The 12,305-nt window shown below is 37.3% G+C and overlaps 1 protein-coding gene across 3 annotated transcripts in view; it reads left to right on the top strand.

The window, feature by feature from the left end:
• Window positions 1-12,305, top strand: part of LOC129718874 (neuromedin-U receptor 1-like) — a 285,616-nt gene that overhangs the window by 67,030 nt on the left and 206,281 nt on the right. The window contains exons 1-2 of one of the 3 annotated variants that reach the window (XM_055670064.1): window positions 3,360-3,488; window positions 3,930-3,999. The exons of the other annotated variants lie outside the window; for them this stretch is intronic. The gene's annotated coding sequence lies outside the window, so the exon portion shown is untranslated. Of the gene's footprint in view, window positions 1-3,359; window positions 3,489-3,929; window positions 4,000-12,305 lie in introns of those variants that run through there. 3 annotated transcript variants of the gene reach the window in all.

Below are 12,305 nucleotides of genomic sequence, written 5' to 3' on the forward strand. Positions count from 1 at the left end.
GATATTAGGCAGTAGATACATGTTTCACTGTCCTTGTCACTGTCGTGTCCTACTACAAACTGCTGATGTCATACAAGATAGGCGTCATCTATGCTGCTAGAGTATAAGCCACAAGTCCTGTGCGATCTGCGCCATACTTCAGCAGGATGCTGGCTTTCCCAAGAAGATGGTGCGGTCGTTTTTCTACGATAGAAGAAGGCCTTCAAGTTCAGCCGACGGCTATTATTTTTGCAGTAATTAATTTTCCATTCACGGAAGGCCGGTTTTTTGCTCAAGATTTGTACGCCAGTTATTATCTTTGTTGAGTTCAACTGAACTCTTGCAGTAACGATAGCCATGACCATTAGCAGTAGCATTAGCAATTTATAACAGGGAAACTTTTTATCGGCCATTACCGATTAGCTGGAATGCCTATACAAAACGGTAGGGTGGGAAATATCAATACTCATCAAGATGGAAACAGATTAAAATTAAGGAAACTAATTATGACACTGAGCAAATAAAAAAATTGAATGAGTGCAAGAAATATAAATGTATATGTTTGTTATTTGAAGCACGCTTGTTAGTTAGGCACACTTTTACCTACTTTTCCTTACCACCAGAAAATTTTTGCTGAGTTTTCAGCAGCTGAGCTTGCACTAAGCTGTAAACTAATAACTTTGTTTGATTAGGGTTCGGTAAACCTTTCTTGTTTGCGGGACGTCCAAATATCAGGACTGTTCGATAAAACTAGTGACACGTTTCAAAGCACTAACAACTGATCTGTAGTACTTTGTTTTGAGTTTTTTCAACAACCGCCAAACTGAGAGGTTAACCAAAAAACCATCAAGAAAGCAGTATCTTCCTTCAATGACGTTTGTTGCCATTTTATGGATCAAGGCACCGCCAGTATCTAAAACTGACGACGATGAATACCAATCAATCTGTAGGTTTATCTGTAGTGTTTTAGCTTAAGTGTACATTTCTGGTATTAAAGATCTTTAAAATGCCAGTCAAAAACATTCTCATTCAGAAGTTACTGTTTTTCTATCATATAAACGTTCTGATTGGCGATAAATCTATATTTCCTAAAAAAAGAGGTCTGGAACAAAACAATTTGCGGAAAAAATGAGTGAAAGCGTTTTTTGCACCCACCAACTTCGTAAAACTAAGAAGCTCTCGCACAAACGTGGTCGATACGAAGCTACCAGATTGATGGATAGTGAATTCCAAATAACTTTTATCTATTGCCTGAAATGAACGAATTATAACCCAAAAAGCCAATTTATGTGGCATGTTTCTAACATTGAAATGTGTTCAATTCTTTCGGACAATTGTATACTTTTCAAGAGAAAAAATAATCAAAAGTCATCGCGAGAATAGCCTGATATGCTGGCAGCCGTAATATTCACCTGTGTGCTGCAAATCTTTCATGTATTCGCTCAAGTTTGCTCGTGACGTGTGCGTATATTTATATACTTCTTTGAATATTGTGGAATTTAGTGACGAAGTGGCAAAGTCGATTCCTGAAATTTTCATCTACATGCAAAAGTTCAAGTCTCGTGCAATCAATCCGTCCCGATTCTCACAAATTTTGCACTGAAATCGCACAATAAATGTGTGAAATGCGTAACGCAACAGTTGTACTGCGAATACATTGACATAGATTGAAATCAGAATATATATCATATAGACCATCGCACGGTGACGTCATACATTTGACTTTGACAGCTACTGGTAACTTTGTTTACCTTCGGGCGATGCAATTTTGCTCTCAATTATAGCAGGTCGGTTCAATTTTGATCATAATGTTCTTTTAATGTTGTACGTGAGGTGCTAGTACACTAAGAACAATTATAAAATGAGCAGCATTCCCACTACGCACACGATTGCTCCACCAGAAAAAAGCACTAAGTCCAAAATGTAAACAAAGTTACCACTAGCTGTCAGAAAAGTGAGGTTAAAGAGATTTGGTGAGATGGTCTATACACGAGAATAATGATGTTCCGGTACACTTCAGTTTCGGGCGAACGATCGTTTTGGGGCGCTCGAAAAATCGTGCTCATTTTCGTGCGCCGGTCCATATGAACGACTTGCTCATCCCTAATAATACTCTGCAGCCACAACAACCTTCAGCGATCTATGTTCCCCCACACAACTTAGTGACACTCTGGTGCCAGTAATGTGAAATCATATGCATATGAATGAAACCAGAGTCATAGATAAATGCAAAATGTTTTGAACAAACTTAATATCCTTTTAATTGTTAATGATTTAATGATGTTTTTAAATGACAGAATTCATGAAAGGGAACCGATCAGTTAATATTTTCATTAATCTAGTCAGTACTCAAATTATCAGTATTGATTGCTGGTTGCACTGTTTCAACGAGAGAAACCTTCTGAGAAACATTGTCAATACCAGTACAAATCATTCGTTTCTCTGCTATCGTCGAGAAAAGAAGCATCTGAAGATAGCTCTTGATTATTTTGCTCGATCGAAAAAACAATACCGCGTTGTGTGTACGGTACGCGTATCGCTTGTGCTTTTCGATGCCGGTCTGACTAGACAATAGCTGTCTAGCATCCAGGGCAAATTCCCCGCGTCGCCGGGCGCTGGTTATCCAGTAGCTGGAAGTAAATTGTGCATTGTGTGCAGACAGAACGGGTGCTGTGACAACAGAAAGCATCAAGCAGTCGGAGACATTCCCCCGCCGCCGGCCGCCGGCTACTCCACTAGCGGCGTGATCTCTTCAGCCTGCCCCGCCGCACAGTGTGTCCAAATCGAGAAACGGACGGCAAAACTATTTTTTCAAGTTGCATGTTATCCATATATTCTAGAAAGTTGCTTCGTTTACTGCTGCCCTTCATATGCTTTAATGGAATTAGTTACAAATTTCGCCGTATAAAGGGCGCCATACCTAACTTTTGAACGTGAATTGCTAGACGAATAGTTTCTTCTGCAAAGTTGTGTAAAATTTGATTACAAAACTGTTTGCTCAATACACATACCTCTAGATACTCTCAATACATACCTCTAGAAATTGAGATTTCAGAGCTACAAGACGTTTTCTAAAAAGGCTTTTTAAAAGCAGTTTTTCATCCATATTATCAACTCTAAGGCCTAAAACATGACAATAATAATTGAGAGTGACGTGGTAAATCAAGATGAAAAATTTCTAGAGATATATTGGTTATTATATACAGTATTCATGAATAAAACCTGGAAAAAAGTGTTTTTAAAGGCTTTTTTTATTTGTTGAAACTCGAAAAGGCGCAAACGAATCCAAGCTTCTATGAAGCCATTCGATAGAGTACCTTTCTGACTAACAGAAAAACACAAAACTACAGTGGGTTATTTGTTGTTTTGAATATATGGCCAACTGAATTTACCGATTTTTACATGCATTTGAACGCTCTTTATAGCACAAAGGCCGGCGCGTACACTACGTTTCTGTTTCTATGCCCAACGAACAGGCACCACAATGGGGCTAAATCTAGAAACGAACGGTAATGGGAAATTTTGAAGTCCAATGTTATTAGTATCTTCTAGAAAGTTGATTCGTTTACTGTTGTCCTTTATATGCTTCAATGCAACCCGCTTCAATTTTCACCATATAGGGGGCGCCACACCTAACTTTTGAACGTGACTTGATAGACGAATAGTTTCTTCTGAAAAGTTGTGCAGAATTTTATTACAAAACTGTTTGCTGAGTAATTTGAACCTCTACGAAATAAGATTTCAGAGATACAGCACCTTTAACAAAAAAAAAATATTTTCAAAACGAATCTCAATATTTAGAGGTTCAAAGTATTCAGCAAACAGTTTTGTAATAAAATTCTGCACAACTTTCTAGAAGATATGGATAACATAGGACTTGAAAAAATAGTTTTGCCGTCCGTTTCTCGATTTGGACACACTGTGCGCCGGTGTATTGTTCATCCTGCTAGGAGCTCCAAAAGGATTAATCCAACTAACAGCCACGAGGTTGTATCTTATAGATAACAACACGGAAGATCGGTAAAGTATTCACGTTATTATTATATAAACATATATATATATATATATATATATATATATATATATATATATATATATATATATATATATATATATATATATATATATATATATATATATATATATATATATATATATATATATATTTTTTTTTTTTTTTTTTTTTTTTTTTTTTTTTTTTTCTTCTACAATATTTATTCTTTTTTTCTATTTGATCCAACTTATTGAAGAATTGTTTTTAAAATTAATACCAATTAATTGCCCCCCCCCCCTTTCATTGAAATATTTTTCGTGTACGAGCGATAGAGCAAAACGCTCCCGCAAAAAATGGCGAACACGCAGATGGAACTGTTCTTGGATATAGAAACAAATGGGGAAGAAAATGAAATTTCCCCCAGCAGTTCTCCCTTACCTTCCCCTGTTTCATCCCCGCTACCTAGCCCTGTACCAAGGGTACCGGAAATACGGGTAAAAGCTTACCCAGATGCCGCTAGCGGTCCCAACGTTGTTTACTTCCGGCCCATAAAGAAACCTATAAATATCATCGAAATTGGCAAGGACCTGGCAAAACAGTTTTCGGCCGTAACCGAGATTACGAAGGTGAGGCCGAACAAACTGCGAGTTGTCGTGAGTAGCTTGAAGCAAGCAAATGAAATTGCTAGCTACGAGCTCTTTACAAGAGAGTACCGCGCGTACATTCCTGCCAAGGACGTGGAGATCGACGGTGTGGTTACCGAAGGAAGCCTCACAGTCGACGACATTTTGCGTCAAGGGGTTGGCTGCTTCAAGAACCCCCTGATTCAAGATGTAAAGATACTGGATGACAAGCAATTGCATTCAGAATCCATCGAAGAAGGGAAGAAGAAATTTCTCCCTTCGGATTCCTTCCGTGTAACATTCGCCGGATCTGCACTGCCGAACTACATCTCTTTGGACAACGTTCGTCTGCCTGTACGCCTGTTCGTACCGCGGGTCATGCATTGCCAAAACTGCAAGCAGTTAGGTCATACAGCCACCTACTGCTGCAACAAGGCACGCTGCAGCAAGTGTGGAGGCAATCATGCTGAGACCGCTTGCAGTGAGGATACTGAAAAGTGTCTTTACTGCGAGGGAACTCGGCATGACCTTTCGGCGTGTCCTGCATACAAACAGCGCGAGGAAAAAATTAAGCGTTCCCTCAAGGAACGATCAAAGCGCTCTTTTGCAGAAATGCTTAGAGGGCTGAGCCACCCTCGACAGGAAACATCTTTTCCTTTTTGCCAACCGATAAGGGTACATCTGACGATCCCGTCGAAGGGTGTTCTTATGCCATGCCAGAAGGATCTAGAAAGAGGAGAATTATCAACACTCCTAATCTTTCTCGCAAAGGTCGTAAGATAACCCCTAGCGGAATGACCAATAAGCCAACACAAAAAGGAAGCGGTGAAGAAAAACCGAAGCAAGTACCTCCCGGGTTTAATTTCAAATCAAACCAGGAGTGCCCACCACCCTAATGAAACTTAATGTATTTGATGCTATATACGGTTTATTTATTCCGCCAATCATATGTAGACTGGTTAAATTATTTTCTTAACTATACATAAATATAAAACAAATTAATTTTGTGCCCTCAGCCTCAAGGACTTCAAATACTGTTTCAGTTTATACCGGGACATCGTAAAGTAAATTTTTTGCATATTCCGTTCGATGATGGTTAGAGGCTAATAAGCTACCTTGTCAAAGTTGTCGAATGGGTACACAAAAGTTCAATTTGGAAAGTAGTACTGCTGAGCTGGGAAAAAAAGTTGGTGTTGACGTACGATGCTGGCGCAACATGCCAGTTAGCGTAGATTCGAGTCTCGGCTCGGAAGAGATTGTTAGTGTCAGTAGGATCGCAGCGCTTGCACCGCAATTGTCCTGTACAGAAGACAGTTGGCTGCGAACTCTGTGTAGTCTCGCCGTCATTTTAATGTTTGAGTGTCAATCAACATTCAGCGAGCTTTATATGACGGATAACGATGCGAGATCCTGCCTAGCTTACGAAAAGCATACAGTAGAAATTGCTCTTGTGCTGATTCTATTCTTTTTTCATGTACACCAGGACGAGAAGACCACTTAATGCTACAATATTCCAGTATTGACCTCACATAGGCAATATACAAAGTTGCCTGGAAAATTGTAGCAGAGACGTTCGATAAACCTTAACATGTTATTATGGTGTATACAATTATAGAAGTTATTTGGAGACACTAATGATTTTTCTAACAATTTTTCCTAGTTGTCTAGTTGCATTAATCTAGCTGTTTAGTTTTTATTACACATACTAAACGACACAATAATAACGACAAACAAATCACAAACATAAGTCAAACTAGCTCGATAGTTAAAACATAATCCCATTTAGTGAAAAACAATTCTAGCGCCACTTTTTAATCGCTTGAAATAAATGTAGAATTGCATATTTCATGATTTGCAAGGTAAGAAAATTCAACAATGCTTCAAGAACGTGTTTGTGGCCGTCGAAAAAGGCCAATTGTAATTTGTATTTGGCAGGAACAACGAAACAATTTATTTTTAGCTAGTTTATTTTGTAACAGCTTTAGCTTCGAATCCTTGGTGTACTTGGCTAGCTCTCCTGGTAACAGCAATAGTACGGGAGGCTAAACTTGGCTGTTCTGCCGCTTGTCCGTGGCCTGCTTGTGTCCTCGATGCCATCTTAATGACGAGTTTGTTGACGGTTGAAAAAGTGCAACGTTTGTCTTTATACCTGAAAAAACCCTAAATTAATCCACATAGTGGTTCAGAAACCTCTGTTATACTAACTATTACTTCATACATATTTGGCTAGTCACTTACAAAGCGTATACCATCATAAGTCCAATTTCAATAATGAATGAAATGAATTTGAAAGATAGTTTTCAGAGAGTTAACCACAGACGATCATTGAATTAAAGCTTGGCGTGGTTTTTGCAAATAATATGAATATTATCACTGGAGTACATAAGTCTTATTTTTTCGATCACAAACCAATTTCTAAATGCTGGCTAGAAGAAATTGAATTTTTTTGAGATAATCGAACGTGGGAACAAAGTAATAGATAACAATGACACTAATTTCACACTAGAACAGCAAACATGTATGTTAGCTTAATGCGGTTCTACCTATTCGCTATATTTTCAGAAATCGCAGGACCTAGATTTATGAATCAGCATCAAGTTTTTTTACGAATTGAAGCAAACTTCTACAAACCTGCTCTCGAATTATAGTTTAGAATTTTACAGGAAAAAAATATAGCTATTGATGAAAGTTGTCAATTTAATTCTATCTCAAATGCATTATCTGAAAATGAAGGTTCTCTACGATCTTTGAGAGTTTTATATTTTCGGGGTATAGGCGAGAACATTATTCTTTTCGACGGCCTAGGCTGTATGAATAACATGGATACTTTGTTTGCACTTAGTCTTAACTTAGAAAGCAATATTTATATCTTACATGAGCATATTGTATCATTCATAGAGATAAGTGACTTTTCACCTTCGCACACTAGTAAACGTGTAGAGCCATGTAGAGTTGCTTCAACACGTTCACCAGCTACTTTAGATTCCTGGTCACAAATTTAATACATAAACTAAGTATTCTACTGAAAAATTTTCCAGCTGTTCAAAACGTAGCATTGCAAAACAAAACAGCGATTTATTTGTGTTTTTCTCAACGGGTGGCACTAACACATTCGTACGTAAATAGGTCTATGAGCAAAATCATTTCAAATCGCCTGGAAATACGCGAAAATTTAATCGACCATTTTTTATTTGAATGAAACTTTGCACACGTATTTGGCTTAGCAAACTGTGCATTTTTCACAGGTGGAGAGATTTTTTACACCCATGAGATACATTCTAAAAGGGCGTATACCTTTTGGCATAGGTTTTATTCGAAGCATTGTAGCCCAGAAACCGTTGGCTGTATAGAAAAACTGTCTGAGAATGAGTTGTAGGGAATTAAAAATGCACCATAAAAATATATACACTGCACAAAAAAAAATTTTTGACAAAAAAATTAAAAATAAACATTAAATTTCAATTTAAAAAAAAGAGTTGAATTTTTTTTCATTTTTTTTAAAGAAACTTGACGTTAATATGCAACTTTTAAAAAAAGTCCAGGATGGAGAAATGAAAAATATTTTTTTATGGTAGATTAATTTTTTTATAAAAATTCTAATTTGAACATTTCTCAAAATATTTGTATTCTGATGATTTTAAACGATGCAGAGAGTCATTTTGAATCAAAAAGCTCTTGGTAGTAAACACAGGGAAAATTATTAATATTTCGGAAAATACACGTTTTTCTTAATTTATTCATGGTTCTCCAGCAAAAACCATACGTTCATTGGAATGCTTGATCAAAAATATACAATTCATTCTTTGACAACAAAACGATTGGGCGAACGGTTCTTCGGGACGGGACGGGAGCTTCGGAAGAAAAGGAGCTGAGTAAGCATTGCAGTTTCTTCTAAAATCTGGTTCAAAAAGCTTGAGGATAATTTATTTACACCAGTTAAGACGCACTACGAAGAGTGTAAAGATTATGAAAAGTTGTCCATGATTTCTTTTGAAAAATAAATAGCGATACGAAAAAAGAGGGATAGAGAAGAGGAAAGAGCAGTGAGAGAGAAAAATTATCCAGAAAGTAAAGTATCCCATGTCTAAAATATACTTTGGTCAATACTGTGGTCAAAACTCTAGCAATCGATAAAAGCATCTCTGAGGCTTTCATTTGAGCACGCGAACATCAAAATCGGAATAAGTGTTCTGTAAAGAGAGTTTTTTTTGTTATTTTTCTTTTTTGGGTCGATTTTGATATACTTCACGTATGTATGTGTAAATATGTTGTCTATATACATATTTACACATACATACGTACAAGCACACATGCATAAATTGTTCAATTCGTCGATCTGAGTTAATTGGTATACAACACATGGCTCTCCGTGCCATTAATTTTGCCTTAAAAGTTAAATATCTTATGTAAAAAATAATCTTTGATCAATATTTTAAAATCTAAGCCACTAACCAAAAATCCACTGGGTAGCATTCTGGGGGAGCACAGTAGCTTTCGTTTGCGTATAAGATCAATAAAATCGGATTTTGCGTTCTGTAAGAAAGGTGCGTTAGTTTTTTGCGGCACATACATACAGACAACAGCCTCCGCAGCTGGTCTCGAGGTACGATGCTGGCCTAACAAGCCAGTCGTCGTAGGTTTGAGTCTTGACTCGGGAGAGACTGTTAGTGTCAGTAGGATCGTAGCGCTAGCCCCGCAATTGTCCTGTACACTTAACAGTTGGCTGCGAAGTCTGTGTATAGTAAACAGAAGGTCAAGTTCCGAATCGGAATGTAGCACCAAGGCTTTGCTTTGCTTTACATACAGACAACATACATACACACACATACACACATACACACACATACATACGAACAGACATTGCTCAGTTCGTCGAGCTGAGTCGAATGGTATATACGATTCGGCCCTCCGGATCATGGATCTATTCTGCGTTTTTCGACCGATTTTATAACCTTTGTTTTTAGTATAACAAAGGTAAAACAACGCGCAGTGCACCCCATTTTTTTTCTTTTTTCCATAATGCCGTGTGCATGGCCCCGCCCACTTGTGGCGTTATTACTCTCCGTAAGTATTCAAGACAAACGCATGGGTTTATTTCATCTCATCATCATTATTTTGTTCACTGACTTTCGGGCGATTCGGGTGTATATTTTAAAATCGTTTCCAGTTCCAGTTCACAATCTCTCGTGATACCACATGGGTGGTAAACGTAGAAGAAGCGCAGCCAGTCCTAAGGCTGCTAACGCCACAGCCAGCATCCGTAAATTATGCGGCTTGGTACAGGAGTTCCTATCGATCTGGCGGTTGCGAAGTACTTTGTTGCGGAAATGTTTGAATTGATGGGAAACGCCGCTAGAGAATCATCTTGCAAGTGGCAATTCGAAATGACGAGAAACTGAACGAGCTTCTATCCAGCGCTCTTATTACCTACGGAAATGTTCTACCAAATATCAAAGCTGCTCTGCCTTCGAAGACAACAACAAAAAAACATTATTCGATTGATTCTTAGCTTTGTACAAAATTAACCCAACCGTCCTTTTAGGGGCGATCAATTGCTTTTAATCGAAGCAGATAAGAAGTTTTTCATGTTTCAGTACTATACAGTACACATGAGTTTACTATTAATAGCAAAAATCAACGCGATTCTTAAATTAGCCACACTTGAAAAGTCAATTGAAGCATCATAAATACTTACCTATTACTTGATTGATTTGAACAACTATGTAATAGTAGACTTTATGACTCATCAATGAAACACTCTCAAAGAAACATTTGTTGCTACAAACCCGGCGAACAATTGTGTTATATAACAGCTTATTGAGATGCACTTCAGCCGAAATCCGTTAAATAGCAACTTTAAAAGCTATAAACCAACAAAATTGCTTGTCGGGAAGTGTGTGTATTCTAAGTCAGTTCTGTGGTCATGTCTTGGATACAACTTCCTACTATTTTTTTCTTAATTCGAGATGAACGTCTTGACCGATATTTACCAAACATGACATACATGTTCCTTGCACATTAGAGATAGTTTAAAGCGTATGAAAAATGGAAGAGCAGTCACTGAAAGGAAGGGGAGGGGGTTAAATTGCAAACAAGTCCATGTATAATTTCCGTTTTCCATTCAAAAAAATACACGCCTCTATCAAAATTTCACCTCAATACAATCACAAATGGTCTTTTACGCGGGAGATGCGTTTGAGTTGCAAATATAACGAAGAAAAACCGTCCTAAAATGTTTAAACCTCGTTTGAGTATGATTGTGGCCAATCTAGAGACCAAAATGCCAAAATTTTTAATACTTACAGCTAAAATTGTGAATTTTTTTAATTATTTTTTTTCTTAAAGTACAAAAAAATTGAAATTGATATTTTGCTGAATACATTAAAATGATCAAACGACTTTATTTTTTTAGAAAATTTTAGCTTATTTTTATTTATCTACATATGATCCTATCTTTTTCTTTGAAAAAAATGTTACGGTGTATATTTTTTCTGAAAGGCAATATTTTCACCGAAAACGTCACACCGATTATAATGCCTTTTAAAAAAATATTCGTGATTCGAAAATATTACTAATAGCCCATAGGAACATCTGTGCAAAATTTCTACCAAATCTAAAATGACGGTTGAAAAATAGTCAATTGTAACATTTTTATAAAATTGCTCAAAAAAGGCAACTTTGCAACACACCGTACATTGAAAACATTTGTTATCTTCGATACGGTTTTTGCTTAAAGGGCCAACCACATTCTACGAGGACAAATTTATTGCGGTTCTCGTAAATCACTCTGGTAGGAAACGCTACATTGAAGACTAAATCCGTAATCCTACGTCAAGTCTGCGTTTGTGCACTCAGGTAGAAATCATTCGGGTATTTTTTCTTGAATAAGGATAGATTTCTTTAAATCCAATCGCGAGTTTCAATCCACACTGAAACGCGTATGCTACCCATTCAAGTCCCATTGCTGTACGCCCCAATCGTATTACCTATGTATGTTACCTATATTTCGGTTCCATGACATAACATGTACTATACTTTTTATGCCACTCGTAAAATACCGAGAGCGAAGGTACCGGAGAAACAGTTACCGGGTTCTATCTAGAAATACTCACTCGCGAAACGTAAAACGAAAGCATTTGTCAAACTACATATTCAGTGGCTATAATAATAAGATAATAAGATTCATGCGAAAATTGTGCAATGAGCAAACCCTTCCAGCCTTATCTAGCACTCGTGAACACATCTGTCAGTCACTATCCAACCAACGATGAAAATTTATCGCAAAAGTTTGTTGAGTACATTTATTAATTGGATTGGCCCCCCGAGAGATTCCGCTGGTAATTGATGGGTAAAGTTCCATCAAACGCAATGATCCATGTGCAGGACCATGCTTATTAGCAGCAAAATTTGCTCCGTTGTCAAGTGCACAAACTGGCACAATGAGGGTAATCAGATTGCGCTAACTTTTGTGACCATTACTGATTAAACGTTGAACGAGGTTTAAAACCGCTGCACCCGTTGGATTTCGGAGGGAAAGTTTCACGTTTCATTTATCAATTTTGCACCTGAGGCAATAAATTATTATTAGCCAAGACGCTTTCTAAAGTTTACCGATAAAGCAGATGTCCTCTGTAATATTCAATATCAGCATAAAGTAGCAACCGACAGATGCACTGAAAATATATTTTAGTTTATTCCACGAAAACGTA

The sequence above is a fragment of the Wyeomyia smithii genome, chromosome 1, assembly GCF_029784165.1.
Source record: "Wyeomyia smithii strain HCP4-BCI-WySm-NY-G18 chromosome 1, ASM2978416v1, whole genome shotgun sequence".
Lineage (NCBI taxonomy): Eukaryota > Metazoa > Arthropoda > Insecta > Diptera > Culicidae > Wyeomyia > Wyeomyia smithii.